Source organism: Lemur catta, chromosome 13 (assembly GCF_020740605.2).
Source record: "Lemur catta isolate mLemCat1 chromosome 13, mLemCat1.pri, whole genome shotgun sequence".
NCBI lineage: Eukaryota > Metazoa > Chordata > Mammalia > Primates > Lemuridae > Lemur > Lemur catta.
Window position 1 is genome coordinate 58,566,266 of NC_059140.1, and position 12,410 is coordinate 58,578,675.

At 38.3% G+C, this 12,410-nt stretch overlaps 1 protein-coding gene across 6 annotated transcripts in view; it reads right to left on the minus strand.

Moving 5' to 3' along the window:
* ELF1 (E74 like ETS transcription factor 1) overlaps nucleotides 1-12,410 on the minus strand; it is a 102,710-nt gene that overhangs the window by 31,530 nt on the left and 58,770 nt on the right. The window contains exon 2 of one of the 6 annotated variants that reach the window (XM_045566787.1): nucleotides 2,103-2,301. The exons of 3 other annotated variants lie outside the window; for them this stretch is intronic. The gene's annotated coding sequence lies outside the window, so the exon portion shown is untranslated. Of the gene's footprint in view, nucleotides 1-1,102; nucleotides 1,123-2,102; nucleotides 2,315-12,410 lie in introns of those variants that run through there. 2 more of the 6 variants (XM_045566788.1, XM_045566789.1) reach the window with 2 other exon arrangements.

Sequence of the window (12,410 nt, forward strand, 5' to 3'; positions counted from 1 at the left end):
CTTCTCTAACAGCACAGCTCAATCTGGTACATGATGATTGTGAAACATCCTGCCAAGATCGTCTATGAAATAGCTTAAAATGAAATACCTATAAAATGTTTTCCTGAAACACAAAGTTAAAAAGCAGTTTTTAAAAATTTACCCAAAGCAGATATTTCTTTTTTGAGACTGATACGAAATGAGAACACCTTCAAGTAGTTCATACCGTATCTTTCCATCAAGACAAGAGAATACCAAGAGTAGTCTGGGGCCTTTCTCCTCCCATAGTCTTCAATAGCTCCTCTGACTCCAAAGCCTCTCCAATAAACACACTACACACTGCACTTGCTATGAAAACACACCTTTGAGTCAAATTCCTGTGCCCTGCCTTTGATCAGACTAAAGTCTCAACACCTTCTATTTGTTCTCACTTATTCATGAAATGACTTCCTTTACCTTTGATTTAAAAAATAAAAACACAAAAACAAAAACCTAGCACCTCACTCTATCATGACATGATAATATTTTACTATGCAGCAAATGCACTGCATATACACATGATGAAAACAGGGTGTAACAATAGTAAGTGCTCAGGCTCTTTTTTAAGGCCAGACTACACCAGTTTCTGAGTTTGAGGCTACAGTGAGCTACGATCCTGCCACTGCACTCCAACTTGGGAAAAGGAATAATATCTTCTATTAATAGAGTTGTAAGAATTAAACAACATGTAAACAAATCACTTGTTATAATGCATGGCATATAGTAAGCAATCAGTATTGATGATCAAAGTCCTTCAACGTTTGATTTAAACAGAAATAAATACTTTTAAAAGGTGGCTTACTACAATCTGAAACTGACAGGAATGGTTTTTGGTTTTGTTTTATTTTTACTGAGAATAGTCTTTTCAGAAAATTGGTGAACAAATTTAACCATTTACACTTAGCAACAACATTTAGCTTCAACTAAAAGCAAAAGCTAATATATATGTGTTCACTTTATGAAGACTGATTAAACTGTATACTGTGCATATTTTTGTATTTATGCTATACTTCACAGTAAGAAGTTTAAAAGGCAGAAATCCAACTTATGGGACAAACAGAACTTTAAAATGTCTTCAACTCACTTTTCTCTAGTTTCTCTCAGTTCTGAGCATTGTTCTGTAGCAGAGGTACAAAAGAAGCAAAGCAGTTAGGGGGTAGAGGCTGGGCCTAGATCAAATACTATTATGGCATTCCTTTATTACCCTATATAAACCATAATAAAATTAACGGAAATCTCTAGACACAGTGCATCTAGGTGGATAAAGACAAAAAAAATTAGGGTGACTGGTTAACAAAATTAAAATTCTGAGATTCTTCAAACAAGTCCCCACAGCTCGTTTTAAAAAGTTACTTTTGGGAATAATTATGCACAAACATACATATATTCTAAGAGTATAACACCATTGTTCCCTTTCCATACATTGTCTCTTCCCAATGGCTACCACTGTTACCAATTTCTAAAGTGCATTTTATTTTTCTTTATTTTTTAAAAAGAATTATTTTATTTTATTTATTTAGTTTTAGACACAGGGTCTTGCAATGTTGCCCAGGCTGGACTCAAAGTCCTGGGCTCAAGCAATCCTTCTGCCTCAGCCTCCGGAGTAGCTGGGACTACAGCTACACATTGCACCTAGCCAAAGTGCATTTTAAATGATTTCAGGAATTGATGTATTACATAAAACAAGCTAGGATTGTGCAACAGATCTCCAAGGCCCAGCACAAGGTTTTCTGTGAGAGTTCTTCACAGCCAAATTCTCTGCATACTTTAAAAAATGTGCCACTAAAACAGCTTCATTATCTGCAAATGAAAATATTTCTGTTAAGTCAAGATCCTTACAAACACCTTCTATTCTTTATTTTAAAAGAAAATAAAAAGTAGTTTTAGGAACTAGGCAGAAAAGTCTAAGTAGTTGCAGTACCCATTACCCAATACACTGGTCTAAATTATAAAAACAACATAGTCTTTCTGACTACAAGTATACCAAATGAATCTAATTTTTAAAAATTTAATACAAACATGTATTTGGGAAAGTGTAAAAATCTCATTTATTCCAGGTATAATCACTATAAAAGACAATTTACCTAATATTCTTCCATATTCTCTTTTTCCTTTTAGGTTCTTTTTATCTCTTATCTCCTAGCACAATGGTTAAGAGTTTGGGCTCTCTCAAGTCAGACACTCAATTTCAGTGCAGGTGCTGTCACTTTACTGTTGTGTGTTTCTGGGCAAAATTCATTCCTTCATTCACGCTCTCTGAGATTCCTCATTATAAAGGTTTTCCTTATTTGTAAAAAGGGGATAACAAGAGTTGTCATACCATACAGGCTTACTGTAAAGATCAAAAGAGAAAACGCATATCACATATAGAACCTGACAAGGGTAAGAGACAACAAATATTCACTCATTATTATATTTAAACAAAATATCCATCTTGAGAGAACAGTCTAATGTTTTTTCCACCAGGTTTTGGTATCAGTGTTATGTTGGCTTCATACAGATGAATTAGGAAACTCTCTCTAAACTGAAACTATTTCAGTAGTTCATTAAAGTTGAAAATAACTCACCCATGAAACTATTTGGGCCTACCAATTTTATGCATGTAAAGATTGTTCCCTGGCAATTGCTTCAATTTCTCTTATTAATGGAGCATTTTCATTTCACACAAAACACCAAATTTAGATTATTACCATTCCAAAAACTTAAAAATACTTCAATGTACTAGCTTAAAGGATCTAACAAGTCCACCCTCCAAAATAAGTAAAATAAAAAGAAATAATAAAAGAAAAAGGGCCAAGCACAGTGGCTCATGCCTGTAATCCCAGCACTTTGGGAGGCCAAGGTGGGAGGATCACATTAGCTACAGTGAATGGCTAATAAGGCAAATTATCCACTAACAGATACTCTAAAAGAGTGTTAGTAAATCACAATTGGAATCCAGATACATTTATAGTAAATAAGGCTGGTTATTTTGATCAGCAATTATTCTGGGTGCCTTTGTAACCCTGCCTTACTAATGTATTACAGGTGAAAGATTCTAATATAGATCTTCTAGTTATCCAGTAATAAATTTAAGGGAACAATATACTACAGAATATGGGAAGAATATTATCTCTATCATAGGGTGATTTGTAAGAAAGTGTACGCAGAGAAGACTTTGTAAACTACAAAGGACTGTGTAAAATGTTAGGCAGTGTTATCTTCATGTTATACTCAAGATTAAAGCAAATAATGGTTGACATGCAAAGCAGCATCAAGGTATAAAATACAAATACAGGTCTCTAGGAGCCTCCTCACTTCCCACTGGCTTTCTTCAATATCCCAGGTTTTTGGATTATATACCTGCTATAAATATCATGACACAGATAAATATTACATTATGTGGTTTGATGGGGGGGGAAAGGATTCAAGTCTCTGGTAATTAGCATAATCAAAGTACTTCCATCTAAAAAAAAAAAAACCCACTACACTGCTGTGTAAAAGGTGTTCTCTAGTCTCTATCTTTGAGGGTTCTTCAGCATAAGAAACTATAAAATAGAATAAAATGGCACTTCTAATGTGGTGACGATGATGATGAAAGTAGTTACTATGTTACAAAAGTACTTCATATGGCTTTTCCCACTTAATCCTCACAACATCACTATATTACTGACACTTATTAGTCAACCAGCCAGGACTCTAGAGACCACAAGCTTCACCACTACCACAGACTATAAGTACAGGATCCTACAGATAAACTGTAGTCATAATGAAAGTTTCATCTCAGGTAAAACTTAGCTCAAAAAAGTCATATAGATAGTTATCTCGTTGTTTTTTTTTTAAAGACCGTGTCTCGCTTTGTCGCCCAGGCTAGAATGCAGTGGCGTCAGCATAACTCACTGCAACCTCAAACTCCTGAGCTCCAGTGATCCTCCTACCTCAGCCTCCTGAGTAGCTGGGACTACAAGTACATACCACCATGGCCAGCTAATTTTTCTATTTTTGGTAGAGACAGGTTCTCACTCTTTTGTCAGGCTGGTCTCAAATACCTGGCCTCAAGCAATCCTCTCACCTTGGCCGTCCAAAGTGCTAGGATTACAGGTGTGAGCCACTGCACCCAGCTGATAGTTATCTTCCTAACATTATATTAGGCCTACAGATGAAACAAGTTTGTCTTAATTCTGTTGGCTCCAGTAGGGATGAGTGTTTCTAAAGAAGCTTGGCTTCTCTCTTGTACAGAACCACCAAAAATACAAAGGTCTAAGTGAAATGGTCTTTTCTTCAGACTTCTCCAAGATAACTTTTGAAATTCCAATGTAAATCCCTATGGAGTTGCTTTAACAAAGTCTAATCCTAGTGTAACTCTTTCATGACTACTGGCTTTCTTCAGTCTTTGCCCAGATTCCTCTATTTTTTTAGCCAGGATAAATTACACTTTGGCCACGCGTATCAAAAAGTAAAAGAACCAATGAAAATAATCAGTGTTTGTATTGGAGTACCCACTTTAAAAGCTTAATATATGGGGGGGGGTGTGCGTGTGTGGCCATATGTGAACAGAATCAGTTATGAGGTAAAGAAACACGTAGATGTGGGGGGAAAGTAGTAAATTTTAAACAGGCTTAAATACGTTTACTTACAAACTTAGTAGTTAATAAACATCACAGTAGTGCCTACCAGATTAATAAATGTTTTAAATATGCAGATTCTACAAAACTCAAATAATTTAAATAAAATCATAATTAAAGGAGCAGTTTCTGCTTCTAAAAGATGGACTCTGACAAGAATCTTGTATGATATGTATACACCATAGAATAAAATCAGGCAAGGCATGCCTAAATATAGGCAGTTTAGCTACAACAGAGCCTCTCTCAGAATGGAAAAGTCACAATAGCTGATTATATGCAAAGAGAGAAATTAGAGTTACACCAAAAAAACTGGACAATGGACAGATCAAAAAGTGTCAAAACAAACTTAAAATGCTATGGAAATGTTAAAGGAAAATGCTCCTCTATGGGATGAATCTACCAGATTTTTAAAATCCTGAGTGACAAGTTTATTGGCTTATTCTAGAATCAAGCCAGCCATTCTGGATTATCAAAGGAAAAATAAGAAAACAAAACAAAACAAAAGCTGAATGAATTTGTATAACTGGTATGTAAGTCACAGAAATCGCCTCCATTACTTCACTTATCCAAAACAATTGTGTAATACAGAGTACACAGTGCAAGACAACAATCTTCAATGCTTTTTCTTGATTTAACTCATGTCATTAATACGACTACAGCACCAACAGCAACTGCTACATTTATTGACTACTTCCTGTGTGCCAGGCTCTTGGAAAATGCTTTGCAAAAACATTTAAAGCTCATAACCTTGGAAGGCAATTCTCTTATTTTTGGAAGAAATAAAGTTCAGTGATATTTAAAAACGCATCTAAAGTCACACAACTAGTAAGGCGTGAAGCCAAGTTCCCAAACTGATACTCTTATGCCACATCACACAGACTCTTGATTGACAAGAACATCAATTTTCATGACTCAATATTTATGTCCAAGTTATAGGCAGTTGGACTGGATGCACGCTAATCAATCTCTTTTTGAAAAATCATCTTCCATTTAAGTCTTTAAATACCAAATTATTTCTGAATGTGTTTATGTGTTGAGGTAGTTAAGGGGAGAGAGGAGATTACAGTTACTTGAGCTTCCCAGTAATTGCTTTCCTACAGAACATTGGAAGTTTGTCCTAAATGCTTTTGTTTTGCCTATGCCACAGAATAAAGCAGAATGTCAAAAATAAAGAAGTCATGAAAAACCATAAAATATAAAAATCTTTAAACTGTCACTAAAATACCACTCTTTAGGAGGGAAACATCTCCCCTAATTTCAATCTTCATACTATCCTGCTAATAAGTTCCCTGGTCCTGTCTTACACCTTCAGTGGTTTCTCTTAATGTCACATTAGGTGTGAACAGGTTAAACAGACAAGCTCACGAGTGTTTTACCAATCATTACATTATAATGTGGCAGTTCCAATAAGAATTCTTTAACAAATTTCCAAAAGAACTGCCCTAATATTGAGAATTTTGGTTACTGTGTCTTAAAAAAAAATCCTGCCTGCACTCTAACTTACTGAGTATTGGGCATGTTACATTTATCAACACTATAAGAGGACATCATTTGTTAAATTCATACTCTAACAAACCATTAACAACCAGTTCCTTTTTACTTCATTAAATCAGAGGATATTATCTTCATCAATACTCTCTAAACAGTGAGGATGACCGTTTTGTCCTTTTTAAGGCCAGTAAGCCTATCTGTTTACACAACTGCTTATCTTAATATGCTATGTGTTAACTGAAATGGAAAGGAGACAAAAATTTTCAAGGTCACATAGCAAAACTAAGATACATCAAAGGTGTCAAACGTTCAGGAGAAAGTTTGTTGTTTTTTTTTTTTTTATAAAACAGTCTATTTAGAAACAACAACAGAGGTACTGATTTCGTTTTTTACCCAGCACGGCTGTTCCAGGTGACTAAGTATTTTCTGGGAGAACAGAGGTTGCCAACAAAAATTTGGCAATAAAAAATTGACCAACACAAACCTCATTAAAAGAAACAGTCTTCTTTTAAAAAGTGTACAGAATGGATAAATACAATGTGGTATATCCATATGATGGAATAGTACTCAGCAATGAAAAGAATGGAGTACTAACACATGGCACAACATGGATGAACCTTGAACACATTATGCTTAAGTGAAAGAAGCCAGTCACAAGAGACCACATATTGTATGATTCTATTTACTGTGTCTGAAATGTCCAGAATAGACAAGCATACAGAGACAGTACACTAGTGGTTCTCAGGGATACTAATACTGGTTACAGATTTCTTTTTAGGGTGATAAATAAATGGGTTATATGGTATGTGAGTTATATTGCAACAAACCTTTTTTTTTTTCTTTTTTTTTTTTTTTTTAACACTTCGGGCCCCACGGGACACACAGCTAAGAGCATCAAGGGAGCACCAAGAGGCGATGGGCAGGATGGTCAGTGGCTCGCTGTGGCAGGCCACCTGCCCTATATAAAGCTTTTTTTTTTTTTTTTTTCTGAGACAGAGTCTCGCTCTGTTGCCTGGGCTACAGTGAGTGCCCTGGTGTCAGCCTAGCTCACAGCAACCTCAAACTCCTGGGCTTAAGCAATCCTTCTGCCTCAGCCTCCCGAGTAGCTGGGACTACAGGCATGTGCCACCATGCCCGGCTAGTTTTTTTTTTCTATATATATTTTTAGTTGGCCAGATAATTTCTATTTTTAGTAGAGACGGGGTCTCGCTCTTGCTCAGGCTGGTCTCGAACTCCTGACCTCAAGCGATCCACCTGCCTCGGCCTCCCTTTTTTTTTTTTAAATAAAGGTATATACATGGGTATGCCAGGCATAAAGACTGTCTACCTGTAATTACACTAACAAATTAACTAAATATACTTTTTTACTAAAATCCTATATGCAAACTACAATAATTCTTTTTTTTTTTTTTTTTAAGACAGAGTCTCCCTTTGTTGCCCAGGCTAGAGTGAGTGTTGTGGCGTCAGCCTAACTCACAGCAACCTCAAACTCCTGGGCTTAAACGATCCTACTGCTTCAGCCTTCTGAGTAGCTGGGACTCCAGGCATGCGCCACCATACCATGCCCGGCTAATTTTTTCTATATATATTTTTAGTTGGCCAGATAATTTCTTTCTATTTTTAGTAGAGACGGGGTCTCGCTCTTGCTCAGGCTGGTCTCGAACTCCTGACCTGGAGTGATCCACCCGCCTCGGCCTCCCAGAGTGCTAGGATTACAGGCGTAATCCGGCCACCGCGCCCGGACTAATTCTTCTACTTTTAAAACCACCTTTTTGTCACCTACATAAAGCAGTGGCTAACATTATTCAAATAGTGGTTAAGGCCAGGCAAGGTGGCTCAGCCTGTAATCCCAGCACTTTGGGAGGTTGAGTGCTACAAAAAAATATTAGCTGGGTGAGGTGGCTCAAGCCTGTAGGCCTAGTTACTAGTAGGGAGGCTGAGGCAGGAGGATTGCTTGAGCCTAGGAGTTCAGGGTCACAGTGAGCTATAACTGTGCCACTGTACCATCTGAATGATAGAGCAAGACCTTGTCTCAAAAAAGGAAAGGAAAGGAAAGGAAAGGAAGAAGGAAAGGAAAGGAAAGAAGGAAGGAAGGAAGGAAGGAAGTGTTTGAAGACACAGGCTGGGTTACAATTCCCACCCCAGCTTTATCACTTAGTAGAGCTATGTAATCACAGGCAAGTTGCTTCCCTTCTCTGAGCCTCACTTCACGCTTTTGTAAAGTAAGAATCAGAGTGCTTACTTTTTCTTAAAATTGTTGTAAAAATTAAATAGGATAATCCCTGTAAAGCACAGTGCACAAGGCAAAATGCTCAGCACACACTAGCTACTAAAATTCATCACTGAATGTTTCTGGAGCCCATCTGGTCCACGTCCTACCCTATGTGATGATCTCATCTACACGCATTTTCAGGATGTTATCACTGGGCCTCTGTGTGATGGCTGAAGGGGAGGGAGTCTGTTAATTAGAGATTTTGCAAGAGAGAAGTAAGTGCTCCCCTCACCAACTCCGCTTTCATAATAACCATCAGCTTTCCCTGCTGCCGAGAGTCGGCAGGGAGTAAGCGAGGCCAAGTGCTAGGCCACAGGCTGGGCCGTCCCTCCACTTAACTTGAAGGGGCCTGGGCCTCATGCAAAGTCAGACTTTCCCCAGGAGGCAATTAGGTTTGTACTGGGGGTCTTTTCGCCATAGCTTCTTTGATGAAGACTTTTCTAAGTATACACAAAAGAAGCCTTCTGTATGTGAGTTTTACAAATGGCCAAACTTTTAATGGATTTGTGAAGTCTGATCTCCCAAGATTAAAAACGAAGGCAGGGGGCGGCTCCACGGCCAGCGCCACGGCCCACAACTCGAGGGCTGGCACTTTACGCCTTTGGGCTGGTACCAACAGGGGCTCAGCTAAGGAAGCCGCAGTCCTTCCAAGAGAACCGCTCCCGCCCGCTTCCTGGCCAGTTCCTCTTCCGCTCCCACGGCTTCCGGTCCACGAGTTAAAGGGGTGGGAAATACCCGGATCGGGTAGGGTTCTGCTGACGTTCCGCACGCACACAGTGGACCCGGGTCGTAAGGGGGCCCTGCAGGCCCGCTGACCCGTTTCTGCTCGTCTCTCTGGGCCTCTTTCATGGTTTTGACACCAGGGTAGATCTCCAGAACAGAACTGAAAGCTCAGAAATAGAACCAGGCATATATATGTATGCCAGGAAAAAAAAATCGTTATTCATAATTCTCTGCTGTCTTCAACGTAGGGTGAATCTTGACACTAGAGTATCTTTTTTGGAAATAAATGCTTGGACGAATTAAACTTCCCCACGCAAGAGAAAGGAAGAGACTGAGAGACTGGAGGGGTAGATTCAGGAGAGGAAGAAAGAAGCCAGAGAAGAGGAACAAAGAATGCCAAGGGCAAGCTGGTCTTAGGGGGAGGAAGTCTCTTGACAGGACATTGATGCCGTTGTATGCTAGGGGATGTGTAGTAAAAACCCCTGGTCTCCCCTAAAAATCTTCAATAACGTTGCTATTTCTAGCTGGAGCCGAAAGCGGAATTCTTTTGAAGGGAATGAAGAGGTTTTGAATCCTACCTTCAGGACTGATGTGAGTGAAAACACAGGCTGCAAATGGAGTACCTACTAAATGGATTATAAAAAAAATTTTATGGGCAATAAGAGAAGGTAATCATAGTTTTTAAAAATTAGGTTTCATTTCTATAGTACTTTTAATATTACATGGCGAGAGTCCAGGAGTGGTGGCTCACGCCTGTAATCCTAGCACTCAGGGAGGCCGAGGCTGGAGGATCACTTGAGGTCAGGAGTTCGAGACCAGCCTCAGCAAGAGCGAGAAGACTGCCCCCCCCCCACTAAAATAGAAAGAAATTAGCCGGACAACTGAAAATAGGAAAAAAAATATTAGCCGGGCATGGTGGTGCACGCCTGTAGCCCCAGCTACTTGAGAGGCTGAGGCAGGAGGATCCCTGAGCTCAGGAGTTAGAGGTTGCTGTGAGCTAGGCTGATGCCACTGCACTCTAGCCCGGGCAACACAGCAAGACTCTGTCTCAAAAAAAAAAAAAAAAAAATTACATAGCTAGTTAACACACGCTTTTATTTCATTTGATCTTCCCCACTACCTTGTGGAGTAATTGGTATCCCAGGTTAACAAATGAGAAAACTGTAGCTCAAAAAGATTTATTAACTTAAGCAACGACACACAGCTGACAGATACTGTTAGAAGATTGGAATCCATGCCTTGTTACTCCAAATTCAGTGTTCCTTCTACTATATAATTGCTGCCTCCACCTCTTCCCATTAAATCAGCCATATTTCTTTAGGATTTAAAAAAATGTATAGATAGCCTTCCCAACTTCTTCTGAACCCTAGCCTATTTCCCCAGAGAGAACCACTTTTATCTTATTTCAGATATTTCTACTGGTGACTACCTCAATATTGCTAAATCAAATATTTATACCACTGGAAAAAAAAAAAAAAAGAAGGCAACCAAAGCAGGTAGAACCTGGAATTTTATATAGATAACAGAGGATCCACTGATTTCAGGTACAGGTGAGTAGCACCATTCCAGCTTCCTGCCCTCCAAGTCACTGGTGCTGAATAAGTTACACATAGGACACTATAAACTAATTCCTTCCACCCTTATTTTATGAGGGTACACCTAATCTCTGACCTAACAGAATCTTACCATTCCAGCTGAAAAATGGCAGGTTGATGTGATGAATGCTCTTATGTACATTTTCTCAATCTACAACACACAGCCTCAGTCTCAAAATGCAATCATGCCAAAAACTGTCTCTGCAATTTGAAGGATTCTCCCAAGAAACAGAAAAGCCCTACATGGATGTTACATTTTTTGGGGGGGGGCCAGGGAGAGAGAATTTTAATAAACAACCATTTAGAGAGAAAAATAAAAGCATCCACATGCCCACGAACCAGACTTACTAAATAAATGTGAACACTGTTATTTAATGGATTTTAATTTACAATTTCAATGACAATTTTTAAAAGGTTTTTGAGATGATTTTCACTAAACATGTACAATAGTTCAAAATACTATCAGAAAAAAAGACTCAGAAATATTTGTTTCTGGTCTTCGAATTGTGGTGACATGGCCACATCGTCCATGCACTAAACGACAATGTAGATAATAGGTCCCTGGAAAATATATACTGTAGTCAAGAGAGTTGTGGAACAAGGATCACTTCTTATCATTCAAAGATCTTCTGATGTGATAAGGGCCATAACTGAATATATATATATATATATATACACACACACACACACACACATACACATACACACACATATCCCAAATCATTTTACCAACAAGTAAATTTTATCTATTTTATAAACAGATCATTTTATCAACAGATTAAGAGGAAGAAAAATCTTTAAGAGGACACAATGATATTATATACTTTGGGAATATTAAGGGGGAAAAAGGTAATCTCTTTAAGTAACTTAGCACTTATTTGGGGAAATTAGTAATGCATATATGAAAATTTAACATAGTAAGTGTGTGACACTGATAATAAGTGATATAGGAATAACAGGATAAAGTTGTTAATTCCTGAAGGAATGGTTTTAGGATGAGTTTCTGGAATAAGTAAGTTTTGTTCTAAGTCCCTGAAAGATGATAAGACCTAAACATGCAACAGGTGTCAATGTGAGCGATTATTCCTGAGCAAACAAAAGAGAAGCAGGAAAGCATCTGGGAAAATTACACATGAGGCTGGCAAAAATATGTAGTACAAGAAACAAAAGAGTGTGACACAAACCGGGAAAAGTTTCTAACTGTAAATTAAGATGTTTCTACTGATTAAGAAGTCAAGAGAAATCCATCAAAAGTTTTGGTACATTCTGCTGCTATGGAACACTTCCTCTTTTTCATCTGTCAGATCCAGTTTAACTGCAACTTCCACAGTAAAGCTTTCCCAACCTTGCAGTGCAGTCAATTGTTCCATTCTCTGTATCCACAGCACTTTGTGTTTACCTCTGTTACACTGAGTACTGATTCCCAAGCACTGTATGAAAAATCACTGGGCAGCTTGTTTAAAAGATAGCAAGGCACTGTTATCCTTTACCCTCCAGGAATTAACAGTCAGAGAAAGCCAATTTACTCCCTCGGAAGGAAAGTCCTAAGACCACCTTCTTTTCTGTTATAATGAGATTCTATAAAAATATTCATTCTACTTGTTCATTTTTGCCAGGCATGTCACACACCAAGCTTCTCCCTGGTGACTTAAGTCTACTAAGCACAAATGATTTGCCAGAAGTTCTACTTTTAAAACCAACAACTGA